The sequence below is a fragment of the Podarcis muralis genome, chromosome 9, assembly GCF_964188315.1.
Source record: "Podarcis muralis chromosome 9, rPodMur119.hap1.1, whole genome shotgun sequence".
Classification (NCBI taxonomy): domain Eukaryota; kingdom Metazoa; phylum Chordata; class Lepidosauria; order Squamata; family Lacertidae; genus Podarcis; species Podarcis muralis.
Genome location: NC_135663.1, coordinates 13,111,454 through 13,124,681, shown reverse-complemented (window position 1 = coordinate 13,124,681; position 13,228 = coordinate 13,111,454). Strand labels below are relative to the sequence as shown.

Genomic DNA, 13,228 nt, shown 5'->3' with positions numbered 1-13,228 from the left:
GGATACCTTAAGCTTCCACTGGGGAGGGGGCAGTATCCCCAAATTCCTGTGATTATTTTTATTTTTTTAAGAGTTTAGAGCTTTTGCAAAACCTGAGATATGAGATAAAATGCACAGACCATGTACACACTATACAGTCAAAACTTGGTTCTCGGATGGCTCTTCTTTTCAAACGTTTTGGCTCCTGAACGCTGAAAACCTGGAAGTACCGTAAATGCTCCTGTTTTCAAATGTTCCTCAGAACTCGAACGTCTGACGCAGCTTCCGCTTGAGTGCAAGAAGCTCTTGCAACCAATTGGAAGCCGCGCCTCAGTTGTCGAACATTTCGGAAATCGAACGGTCTTCTGGAATGGATTACATTCAACAACCGAGGTTTGACTGTACCTTTAAAGCACACTAGAAGCACAATTCCCCCCTCAAAGAATTCTGGGCACTGTAGTCTGTTAAGGGTTGCTGGGGATTGTAACTCTCTGAGGGGGAAACTACAATGCCCAGAACTCTTTGAGAGAAAGATTGCGCTGCGATTGTGCTTTAAAAATCTAGCATATACACAGGCAAAGTTCTTCTAATTTTGGTGTGTCGGAAATTAGTCTGCTCCCCACTTTCAGTATTTTAACTGTGTCCCCTACCCCTAGGGGAAATTCTTGCTGACATCCATGATTGACTGGTATCCCTCTAACATTATCTTCATTTTCTGTTCTGTTTTCCATTTGCAGGAGAGGGGATTGGGACTTTAGTGGTCAAAATAGAAAGCACCCGTTCCTAAGAGAGAGGAAGCCACAGGGTTTGGGGAAGCCCAAGGTTTGCAGAAATAGAAAAAGCAAAAACCATTTTAAGAAGGGGGGGGGCTGAAGAAGGGGGGAAACTCCAAAAACAGCCCAGTGGGGACTGTCTGCTGAGGGGACTAAGGAACAGAAACTAAGTGGGAGGGGAATGCAATATTGTACCCTGAAGAGGGGCATTTCTTGACTATAAATATTTAGACCACATTGCTCAGTGATTTATTTTGATTCTGGATTTTTATCGGTGATATTGCCAACATATATATTTGTTTTATTTGTATCTTTGCCTTGCGATTTTGTTTTATCTTACATTGTAAACCACTTAGATATTTTTCAAAAATATATATTGAGTGGCCTATAGATTGATTGATTGATGATTGATTGATTAAATAAATAAATAGTCATACACTTTCTCTTCTTAGCACCCTCCACCCACCCATCAATCATTTTGAAAATACAGAAAGGGCTAAATATTGTTAAGTTCCTATACCTCATCGTTTGACGCATATGGCAGCCTTTGTTTCCTTCCGTCAGACTACATGCTTTCGTCCAAGAAATGGGTGCAATCTCTTTGTTTAAGGGTCTTCTTCTTCTTCTTCTTCTTCTTCTTCTTCTTCTTCTTCTTCTTCTCTTTATTCTGTCCCAGAGAAGGCAGGGGAGAAGAGCAAGGGAATAGGGCCAGTGGGGGAATGGGGCAGAAGGCACAGCCCCATAACCCTGAAAGGGCAATGCGCTGTCTCCATTGCTTGGTCTGACAACTCTTGATGGGCCACAGGCCACAATTTGGGAACCCCTATCCTGGATTTGGGGGACGCGGGTGGTGCTGTGGGTTAAACCACAGAGCCCAGGTCTTGCTGATCAGAAGGTCAGCGGTTCGAATCCACGCGACGGGGTGAGCTCCTGTTGCTCTGTCCCTGCTCCTGCCAACCTAGCAGTTCGAAAGCACGTCAAAGTGCAAGTAGATAAATAGGTACCACTCCGGCGGGAAGGTAAATGGCGTTTCTGTGCGCTGCTCTGGTTCACCAGAAGTGGCTTAGTCATGCTGTCCACATGACCAGGAAGCTGTACGTGAGATGAGCACCGCAACCCCAGAGTCGGCCACGACTGGACTTAATGGTCAGGGGTCTCTTTACCTTTACCTTTATCCTGGATTTGAGCCCCACATTGGGCAAAATATTCCTAAATTGCAAGGGGTTGGAGCAGAGGATCCTTGCGGTCCCTTCAAACTCTACATTTCTAGAACGTAGATTGTCTTGACACATTTTAAATATGAGGCACCTGAGGACTGTAGATTAGTCATAATAGAGAACAGAAATAAATAATGGGAAACATGGCTGTTCTGCTTCTGTTTTCTCAGTAGCTCATATATCTTGACTCCGTTTCCCTCTCTTACCCTTCCACCACCTCCTTTTTGGTGAGGATCAGAGCCCAGCAGAAGTGACACGACTCGCTTTTCCTCCTCAGGCAGTGACATAGCAGCTTCTTCCCCCTCCATTACACCTCCACCACAGTTAGCCTTGTCCTTGTACATTTTTGGCTGTGGAAAACACTAGCTCTACCGAGCTCACTCAAATGATCTCACCTGCAAGAGCCTCCGGACACATGAGCAAGCACTCAAGGAAGGCTACCTCTGAATCACCATTCGGAGATAAACCTGACAGTAGCAGGAGGACTCAGGGGCTGCCTCCTGCTGCCACTCTGACTGAAAAATACTTGGGAACTCTGCAACGTGACGCATCCCGCAAGCCCTGAGCCTGAGGCAAATGTCTGCATTGCCCAATGGGTGATCCAATAAAGGCTTTCCCTGATCGGATCCTTTTCAGTATGTTGGCAGGGGAAAATTCTCCTACCAATTTCCTCACAGTCCTTTTTTTGCATCTTATTTCCCTGCCTGTTGTGTTGAGGAGCAGCAGAATTGCCACTCTGTCTTATACCTCTGTTAGGGCAGTGGTTCTCAAACTTTTTTCCTCTGGGCCACCCTATCAGAAGAAAAAACACCAAATTCCATGCCACACCCAATTTTGTATTGATAAGAATACAAAATGTGACAGCTGCACATTCCTGCATTTGCAAGGGGTTGGACTAGATGATCCTCAAGCTCCCTTCCAACTCTACAATTCCATGAAAAGCTCCACTCATATACAGAGAATGAAAGTTTAATGTTTCCCTCCTCTCCGCCGCTTCCACATTTCCCCTAAATTTCTCTCTCCCCTTTCTCCCACCCTCTCTTTCCCCCTCAACCCCATATGGACTATAGCAAAAAAATTGTCTCTAAGGGACGGCAATCAAATTGTATGAAGGATGCTTCGATTTAAAAACAGAGGCACAGAATGTACTTTTGTTACTTATGGAAAATATTTCATTAAAACCCCCGAATATAACTTTTACTGTAATTGGACATCCTATATAAACTACAGTGGGCACTCGGGTTGCGAACGTGAACCGTGTGGGATGCATGTTCGCAACCTGTGTCTGCGCACACGCGGGTTGCGATTCGGTGCTTCTGCGCATGCGCAAAGCGTGCTTTAGCGATTCTGCGCATGTGCGACCGCCAAAACCTGGAAGTAACCTGTTCCAGTACTTCTGGATTTTGGCGGTCTACAACCCGATAAAACACAACCTGAAGCGTCTGTAAGCCGAGGTATGACTGTACTGTAAACAAATAAAAACAGCTGATTGCCTATTATTTCACTGCAATCGAATACTGTAAGATATTCCACAGAGCCCCAACTCCTGCTATATAGGTAACACTTTATCTCCAATCTCCTCCTTCCTTTCATGATAGTGGTATTTGTCAGCCAGGGGAGAAATGAAGCCTGCTTTGTACATTAACTTCATAGCAGTCAGGAGGAACCCTAATCTAGTCAAGCTTCTCCTGCTGGCTGCCTTCTAAAACTGCAGGCGTCTCTTATTACTAGGATTGATTTATCTTGTACTTCACTGCTATTTTTTTCTCTCCATTGCAACAAGCTGGTGGTTATTATTGTCTCACCAGAGTGGTGCATGGTTATCTTCCAATGCGCTCTACACAGGGCTACCTTTGAAGGTGACTCGGAAACTACAACTAATCCAGAATGCGTCTGCCAGACTGGTGACTGGGAGCAGCCGCCGGGACCATATAACACCAGCCTTAAAGGATCTACACTGGCTCCCAGTACATTTCCAAGCACAATTCAAGGTGTTGGTGCTGACCTTGAAAGCCCTAAATGGCCTTAGCCCAATATACCTAGAGAAGCGTCTCCACCCTCATTGTTCTGCCTGGACATTGCGGTCCATCTCCAAGGGCCTTCTGGCGGTTCCCACATTGCGAGAAGCCAAGTTACAGGGAACCAGGCAGAGGGCCTTCTCGGTAGTGGCACCCGCCCTGTGGAACACCCTCCCATCAGATGTCAAGGAGATAAGCAGCTAGGTGATTTTAAAAAGGCATCTGAAGGCAGCTTTTCGTGTTTGATGCTGTGTTGCATTTTTACTGCTTTTTTGCTGGGAGCCGCCCAGAGTGGTTGGAGCAACCCAGTCAGATGGGTGGCATATAAATAAATAACAACAACAATTATTATTCCCATTTTAAAGATTCGTGTTTGCCAGGATTTCATTGAATTTTTGGGAAATGTGTGAGGGGGAAACTGCCTAGGATTCTCTAGGGGAGGCCATGCGCTTTAAATCTGGGTTGCCCTGCCCACTTACCCTGACTTCTTGAGCAAGTCACTAGCCCTCCTTTCAGCCTCAATTTGGGCATCTTTAAAATGGGAATATAGGGACGCGGGTGGCGCTGTGGGTAAAAGCCTCAGCGCCTAGGGCTTGCTGATCGAAAGGTCGGCAGTTCGAATCCCCGCGGCGGGGTGCGCTCCCGTCGTTCAGTCCCAGCGCCTGCCAACCTAGCAGTTCGAAAGCACCCCCGGGTGCAAGTAGATAAATAGGGACCGCTTACAAGCGGGAAGGTAAACGGCGTTTCCGTGTGCGGCTCTGGCTCACCAGAGCAGCGATGTCACGCTGGCCACGTGACCCGGAAGTGTCTCCGGACAGCGCTGGCCCCCGGCCTCTTGAGTGAGATGGGCGCACAACCCTAGAGTCTGGCAAGACTGGCCCGTACGGGCAGGGGTACCTTTACCTTTACCTTTAAAATGGGAATAATCTTCAGAAGTTGGAGGCTGCAACATAGCATTGCACTGTAGCATGAGAATTGATTCAGTTCAGGATTAGGGGGTGGCCCAGGGCATTTTGACACCGGAGGTGAACCCCTAAATGGTGCCCTGGCCAGGGAAGCAGGGGTGAATGTGAGGGAAGATCTGCTACAGGAACAAGGAGGGAAGAAAGGTCAACATTGGGATCTGCTGTCCTGGTGAATCCTGCCCCCTGAGGCATTCGCCTCTCCTGGCCTCATGGGTGGCCAGCCCTGTGCAGGATACTCCATTGAGTCCTCTCTCCCACTATCCACGTCATTATCTAGCGTTCCACCGAACTCAGTAGAATTTTTAACTTTTGAGGAACCGTGCCTAGGGCAGTGTTGCAAAAACCCCCAGGAAGATGCTTGAGTCATCCTCTGGTCTGAGATTTATGCTGATTGCACAAGCAAAACAGTTAACCCCTACAGCGAAACAATAAGATTAACTTTTTTTAAAAAAGCATTATTAAAATATGATCCGCTCTGTCTGAATTAGTATAGACAGTCTCCACCTCAATCTGCTGCCTCTGTAGGCATAGGCAAATGTAAGGCACACCCCATCTCCAAAGAAATTAAGAGAGACGAGAGATCCGATCACAGTCTTGTGGTTAACCTTGCCAAAAAATAAACCCAATCTATTCATTGACCAAAGATCCGTCAGTGCGTTTTGCTGTTGGTGGTTCGAGCCCACCCGGGGACGGCTGTGTGCAGAATTCCTGCATTGCAGGGGGTTGGACTAGATGACCCTTGGGATCCCTTCCAACTCTCCAATTGTATGGAAATCCTTCTCGCTCTTGATTTTTTCTTGGGGGGGCGGTGAAACACAGACGAAATCGAACAATACTCCCTTTTGCTCTGATCTCTGCTTCTCAGCGTTGCTCTCTCCTTCCTCCCCCGCCTCCCCCCTCCCCGTAGGTAGAGAGATTCCGAGCTAGGATTGGTGGAGGAATTCTGGGGGGGCGGAGCCAAAGGACCCGGGAGAAGGGGGCGTGTGCGCTACTAGTACGCTCGCGGCTGGCAGAGCGATCAGTTTTGCAGCTGCAGGAAGGCGCGCCGGGTGTTGCGCTGCTAGATTGATAGATTTAAGTTCATATTTATTTTAGCTCCATAATTTAGACGGGGGGTGGGTGGGTGTTGTTAGGAGGTCGCGCAGAGCTGCACCGGTGCGCAGAGCTGCTTGGACCTCGGGCGAAGGATCTCGCGCAGAGGTTGGATCTTGTGGAGGGCTGCGCTCGGGAGAGTCGAGGTGAAGTTTTCTTCTCTGAACCTCCGAGTTCATCTCTGCAGTGGAAACTCGCGCTTTGGAGCCCAGTAGAGACACGGGAAGATTTGCACAGAGGCGACAGAAACTGGAGAGAGCTTGTAGCCTATATCCGGAGATCCTTTGAGCCAGGTAAAAAGACGCGCGTGCGTGGGAACGAGCGTTTCCGTGTCTGTGAATGCCTTCGGGTTGATGTAGCGTCTTCTGAGCGCAGCAGCGATGTGGACCGTGTTGTACGCTTGACTCGTGAAGTTCCACCGATTTCTGCCGTGTTTCCTTTTCCCAAAGTGTGGTTTTTTTAGCATTGGGGCCACCCATGAAATTTACCTCCCTTGCTTCCAACAGCTTGTTGTCTTTATATTTCGCGGACTTGTGCGGAGGACCAGATCCTGCGTGCTATAAAACGCTTCCTCGGGAGTATACCCACCGTGGGATATTAGTATTTTAGTGACGCGCTATATTGAGTGGAACGTGGGAGGGCCCCTTCTTTGGAAATCAGTGTAACTTAACAGCGAAGTGCTTTGCGCTACTGAGCCAAGGAGATTGGAAAGAGAAGGTGGGAAATCGCGAGCGTGGTTTTCAACCTATATGGCCACGTTCCCGGGTCACATAAACCAGTTTATTCGCTCTTGAAACTAGTTTGACGCAGGGGTAGCCTTGGATAACTTAGGGGTGCGCGCACAGTATACGGTAATTTTAAGCGCAGTACTCTTGCTTAAGTGACACATGGATCGCTAAGTTGCATTGTTTACCTTTCTTTTTTGTAAAAAAATATATTTAAGGGGGTCATCAGTATTTTCTTTTGTCACTTGAATTCAGGATTCCCCTTTTGTTAATTTCCATGCTGCGTAAAAAGACGAGGAATGCATTTCTTCCCATATATAGGCTGACTTCCTAGGGCTCTTTTTTTTTGTAAACAAGAGAGGAATTCCAAAATACTCTTCTCGGTAGTAGAGGGTGCATGGAGACGACTTGCTTTGAGGGGTCAGGGTATACCTTTCAAGAGGGCAGCTCCTTTGAACAGAACTGAATAACTCGACAGATGGATTGATGGGATTTTATAGGGCAGATCCATTCCCTGCACATTTAATGCACAGGACTCTCTTGTGGAGAAACCTGGGAACTGTAGTTTCCCCCCGCCAGAGCTACAATTCCCAGCATCCTTAACAGACTGCAGTGCCCAGGACTCTTTTAGGAGAAGTCACAGGCTTCAAATGTGTTTCAAAGTGTTGTTCAGTAATTGGAGTTGATGCCAAAAGGTGAGAGCATGGGTGATTTCAGCTAGGTCCTCTATTCAAAGGGCTTTGTAAACAGTAAACTGATACTGAGCTACACTGAAATGCATCCACTGTGTACTTTGCTTGTCAGTCAGTGAAAAATGAGACTGGTGTAGACTTGTTTGCAACCCAGTGATGTAACGGTGCACGGGTGCTTTTTTGTGAGACACCCCCCCCCCACAGGTACGCCCCTTTAAAGACGGTACAGTAAAAGTGATTTTTCTTAATCAATGCAGGCATTCTGGCTTTCATACTGTTTCACGCCTCTCCAATCTCTGAGCTGTGTGAAAGTCTGGGGGTCTAGGCACTTTCCCAGGGTTCACATTAAGGCACAACAGAGACTGTGTTGTCTTTATGATATATGATCCATTTACCTACCCTGAACCTACGATGGAGGGGTTTGCGCTACCAAAGGTTCTTGCTTCTCCCAAGCTGTAGCCAGGGATCTGAAAAGAACTGAAACTGAAATCCTAAAAAACTCCACATTCTTTTGGTCTCTGCCCACTTGGGCACTGAGTTCCCACTTTCTTAATGGCTCATCACCTTACCTTTGTTGACAACTCGTCCTCATTATCAGGCTAGCCTGGCTCTTCCAGCAATTGAATCGCTCTGAAAATTCAGGGGGCTTGATTCAATTCTGACCCTTTAATGGTTCCAGGAATTTAGGGGAGTCTGTCCCCACCCCCAACTATAACACTACTAAGTCATCTTTCTTGCTGAACTCTGGCCCCCTCCGCTTTTGCTTAATATCTAGCCTGATGAAGAGTTCTGCTGGACTGAGAAGATTGCTTGGTGCTTTGTGGCATTTTGGTTATAATACCAGGGACCTTGGAATTTTCCGGATAAAAATGGCAGGTTAACCCTTTAGCTGTGCATGCTAATGTAACCTAACCTGTCCTCCTCCACATATCTTATTTAGTAGGTCTCTCTCTGCTAAAAGCTTATTTATTTGGCATTCTGAGAATTGGTAAATAGAGCCCCATGGAGATGATGCGGTTGTTTCTGCTCTGATATGACTAGTGAGTCCCTGCTCCACTATGTCACTGTGGCAACGATCACAAAACATACTGTATTCACTAGGAAGTAAGTTCGACTGGTTTAAGAAAATGCAACCTAAGCCCTTCTAACCAGCTCCTCTGCTGTTAATGTTTGCTCATCTTTGTTTAAAAAGCTTGAAATCAGAATTGGAGGACTTCATGGCGGACAGGAACCATAGAACCATAGAACTGTAGAGTTGGAAAAGGGACTCTGAGGGTCATCCAGCCCAACCCCCAGCTATGCAAGAATCTAAACTGTGACAGATGGCCATCCAGCCTCTGCTTATAAACCTCAAAGGAAGGAAAGTCCACCACCTCCCAAAGGGAGTCTGTTCTGCTGTTGAACAGTGCTTGCCCTCAGAGAGTCATTCATGATGTTTAGTCAGAATCTCCTTTCTTGTAACTTGAAGCCATTGGTTCGAGTCCTACCCTCCAGAGCAGGAGACAACAAGCTTGCTCCATCCTCCATGTGACATCCCTTGAGATATGGCTATCCTGTCTCATCTCAGTCTCCTCTTTCCCAGGCTTAAACATACTCAGCTCCCTCAACCATTCCTCATAGGGCTTGGCTTCCAGACCCTTGATCATCTTGGTTGCCCTTGGTTCTGCACACGTTCCAGCTTGTCAACATCCCTCTTAATTAGTGGTGCCCAGAAGTGGACATGGACACAGTGGACACGAGATGTCAACTGTGGAAGATGCCCTTTCAATCATAGCTACCTGTCATACCTTAACTAGGCAGAGGGAACTTTGGGACAACAGCCAATGAAGTCTCTGTTCTCCTATCCTAGAACTGAAGCCACGAGGTTATGTAGATCAGCCATACCAGAGTTAAAATCCTCCTTGTCAAGGGTGGGGAGCCAGTGGCTCGGCAGGTGCTGTTTGAATCTATTAGCTACAGCCAACAGGATCAGTAGGCTGGGGTGATACAACCTGTAGTCTAACAACATATAGAGAACCACAGGTTTAGACAGGATTGTAAGTTGTTTTTATATGCAATGACAGCAGCAAGAATATTATTGGCACAAAAATGGAAGGAAGAAGAACTACTGACGAAAGAAGAATGGAGGATGAAGTTGATGGACTATGCAGAATTAGATCAATTAACAGGAAGGATTCGAAACCTGCGGGATCAGAGATCGTTAGAAGACTGGAGCAAATATATGAACTATTTGAAAAGCAATTGTGATGAACAGATTACGCTAGTAGGACTGTAAGAAGTTTTGTAAGGTGGATTATTTGAAATATTGCAAGAAAGACTATGAAGAGAATTTTTAGTTAAGGACAATTAAATGTGATATAGAAACTAAGAAATGCATACTAAGTGGTAAAGAACGGAAAATCATCAGTGGTGTTGATGGAAGTCTAAAAATATTGTATAAGATGAGAAGTTATGTTGTATGACTGTTGGAACTGATATGTTAAAAAAATCAATAAAAATGTGTGTGTGTGTGTGTGTGTGTGTATATATATATATATATATATACACACACACACACACACACACATAAAGAGAACCACGGGTTCCTCCTCCCCAGGAGCTCCCAACGGACTGTCCGCTTTAATGGAAGCTGCTGTGTGGCCCAAGCAAAGAGCAGGGCAAATTGAGGAGAACTGAAACCTTATCATTCAGAGCTGAAGCTTACAGGGGCGGCAGACGTTTAAAAATGTCTTGTCTGGCTGGTCTACTTCCTCCTCCATTGGGAGAATCTGTGCTCATTCTCTTCCCCTCTCATTTCTGCACTAACGGGTTTGTTTTGGCTCGCCTTGCCAAGCCTGGAGACGCGGAAACACCCTCCCACAGTGCGGCTGAGTGTTGCTAAGCCCTCTAAATTTAGGACCGGGCGAGATGCGGAACAGAGAAAGGGAAGGCAGGGAGAAGATCTGGAGTTTGGTAGGGCGGCTGCCTTGTTTTGATCATAAGATCTGGCAAGTAAGACTCGGGTGTCAACCGGTGACTCGTCCCTTCCTCCCCAATCATAGTGCGGAATGATTTCTATATGCTAGTGATGGAAACCCTGATAATGCCTCTTCGTTGCCTGGGTGGAGCATGGGGTGTGCGTGTCAAAACTAGACTACTGTAAATTTCTGTTTGTGGTTCCACCCACTCTGGCTCTGCCCAATGCTCACTTTTATGTCGCCCTTGGAAAGTGGTCAAGAAGGGAATGTGGCCCAAAGTCTGGAAAAGGTTCCCCAACCCGGATTTATGGCTGTGTGATATGGTGGTGGTGGTTGTTGTTGTTGATAATAATAATAATAGATTATTTATACCTCGCCCATCTGGCTGGGTTTCCCAGCCACTCTGGGCGGCTTCCAACAAAATATTAAAATGCATTAGTCTGTCAAACATTAAAAGCTTCCCTAAACAGGGCTGCCTTCAGATGTCTTCTAAAAGTCTGGTAGTTGTTGTTCTCTTTGACATCTAGTGGGAGGGCATTCCACAGGGCAGGTGCCACTACCGAGCAGGCCCTCTGCCTGGTTCCCTGTAACTTGGCTTCTCGCAGTGAGGGAACAGCCAGAAGGTCCTCAGCACTGGACCTCAGTGTCCGGGCAGAACGATGGGGTGGAGACACTCCTTCAGGTATACTGGAATGAGGCCGTTTAGGGATTTAAAGGTCAGCACCAACGTTTTTAATTGTGCTCGGAAACGTACTGGGAGCCAATGTTGATATTTCAAGACCGGTGTTATGTGGTCTCGGCGGCCACTCCCAGTCACCAGTCTAGCTGCCGCATTCTGGATTAGTTGTAGTTTCCAGGTCACCTTCAAAGGTAGCCCCACACAGAGCACATTGCAGTAGTCCAAGCGGGAGATAACCAGAGCATGCACCACTCTGGCGAGACAATCCACGGGCAGATAGGGTCTTAGCCTGCATACCAGGTGGAGCTGGTAAACAGCTGCCCTGGACACAGAATTGACCTGCGCCTCCATGGACGCTGTGAGCCCAAAATGACTCCCAGGCTGTGCACCTGGTTCTTCAGGGGCACAGTTACCCCATTCAGGACCAGGGAGTCCCCCACACTTGCCCGCCTCCTGTCCCCCCAAAACAGTACTTCTATCTTGTCAGGATTCAACCTCAATCTGTTGGCCGCCATCCATCCTCGGACTGGCACAAGGGGAGAAGAGGAATGATTTAAAGAGGTAAAAACTTTAGGGCAGAAGGTTATGCTGAGTATAACCTTTGATGCTACGTATCGAAGTAGCTTTTGCATGCTGATAAATTTGTCATCAGTGTGGTTAGGGTGATACTAAAAGTGTGGAAGATGCACTTCAATTATTATTGCTGTTATATATATTATATATTGCTGTTGGGAGGAGAAACTACCCAAGTGTTGTTTTTTCTATATCAGAGTTGGGCGAACCTGTCATTGCAATTATTATTCTGTGGGTAAGGTTGCAAGCAATCTTTCCAAAGATGGCTTAACACAGGGATAGTATTTGCCCCTATAGAAACTAGCTCCTGGAAGGAGGTGGAAAAAATAAACCGTGTGAGAGAGTATCAGACAGGGGAAAGAGTTTGAATCTTTACACCTGGTTAATGCTGAATAGAGCATAGCTGGGAAGGTCTTGTTAACATCTGACCTTGTTTAGAGATGGCAGGTGGCAAGTGGACCTGCAACAAAATCTTGCAGTATTGAGTACAGCCACATGAGGGATGGAGCAAGCTTGCTTTCTCCTGCTCTGGAAGCAAGGACCCAAATCAATGGATTCAAGTTAAAAGAAGGGAGGTTCGGACCCAGGTCAAGCAAGGAACGCATGGGTAGAGTTATGTTCCAGCCAGGCAAAAACCTTCAGAAGGACTGTTGAGCTGTGTGACTTGGGAATGTGGGAAGGGCCACATTCAGGCCCCTGGCTGATGATTCCCTATCTCTGTGCCATTATGAAGAACAGAAACTCATCTGCCAAATGTGTTTCTAATAGGTAGATGGTTTTATGCTTTCTCTTGGGCTGCGGTCTTCAGATCATTTTCTCTGGAACTGTTTGTGTTGTCTGTGTGGGAGCACTTGGATCTGTTAACTGATGAGGCACACCTGAAAAGCACCCAGTCAGGGCAGTTCTTCCAGTAACACATGTTGCAGCCTTCTTTCTGGTGCTGTCCAAGGCCTGGGGGGACTCTGCTAGCCAAGGCAGGTGTCCACCGTTCCTTCCTCTCCTCCACCAGTGCAGAGAAAAACTTTGCAGAAAATAATACTGCTGGAAACATGACATGACAGGCAGCAAATGCTTTTACTCATGATCCCGGACAACTGATAGGTGGCATCCGTCATGATTTGATGCCTTTGAGAGCCTTATCCTCTCAAAGGCATCCATTGAATGTTCCCTGGGTTCAACTGTAACAAGATACAGAATGTTCTCCCTGGTTACTTTTTCCTGATTCTGTTAATTTACATTTAGAGTTACTGTACTTTCTCTGATTTGGATTTGATCTGTACAGGCTTGGCCGAAAAAGGCTGCTACCAGGTAATGTGATGATACGGACATGGATAGGAACAACCGGAAGTCATTATTGTATTGTTGTGAGTTGTGAAATGAAACCTCACGCAAGCAAAAAAGGTATTGTCCTATATCAGCCTTTGCCACCCTGGTGCCCTCCAGCTGTTTTGGACTAGAGGATGGGAGTTCTAGTCTGAAACATCTGGAGGGCACCAGGTTGACAAAGTCTGCTATTAGTGTACTTGGAAGCCTGTGTGTGTGTCTAGCCTAATGTAAA

General features: G+C 46.7%; 1 protein-coding gene across 2 annotated transcripts in view; it reads left to right on the top strand.

Moving 5' to 3' along the window:
* Positions 1–13,228, top strand: part of RASGEF1B (RasGEF domain family member 1B) — a 255,095-nt gene that overhangs the window by 204,617 nt on the left and 37,250 nt on the right. The window contains exon 1 of one of the 2 annotated variants that reach the window (XM_028743812.2): positions 5,978–6,337. The exons of the other annotated variant lie outside the window; for it this stretch is intronic. The gene's annotated coding sequence lies outside the window, so the exon portion shown is untranslated. Of the gene's footprint in view, positions 1–5,977; positions 6,338–13,228 lie in introns of those variants that run through there. 2 annotated transcript variants of the gene reach the window in all.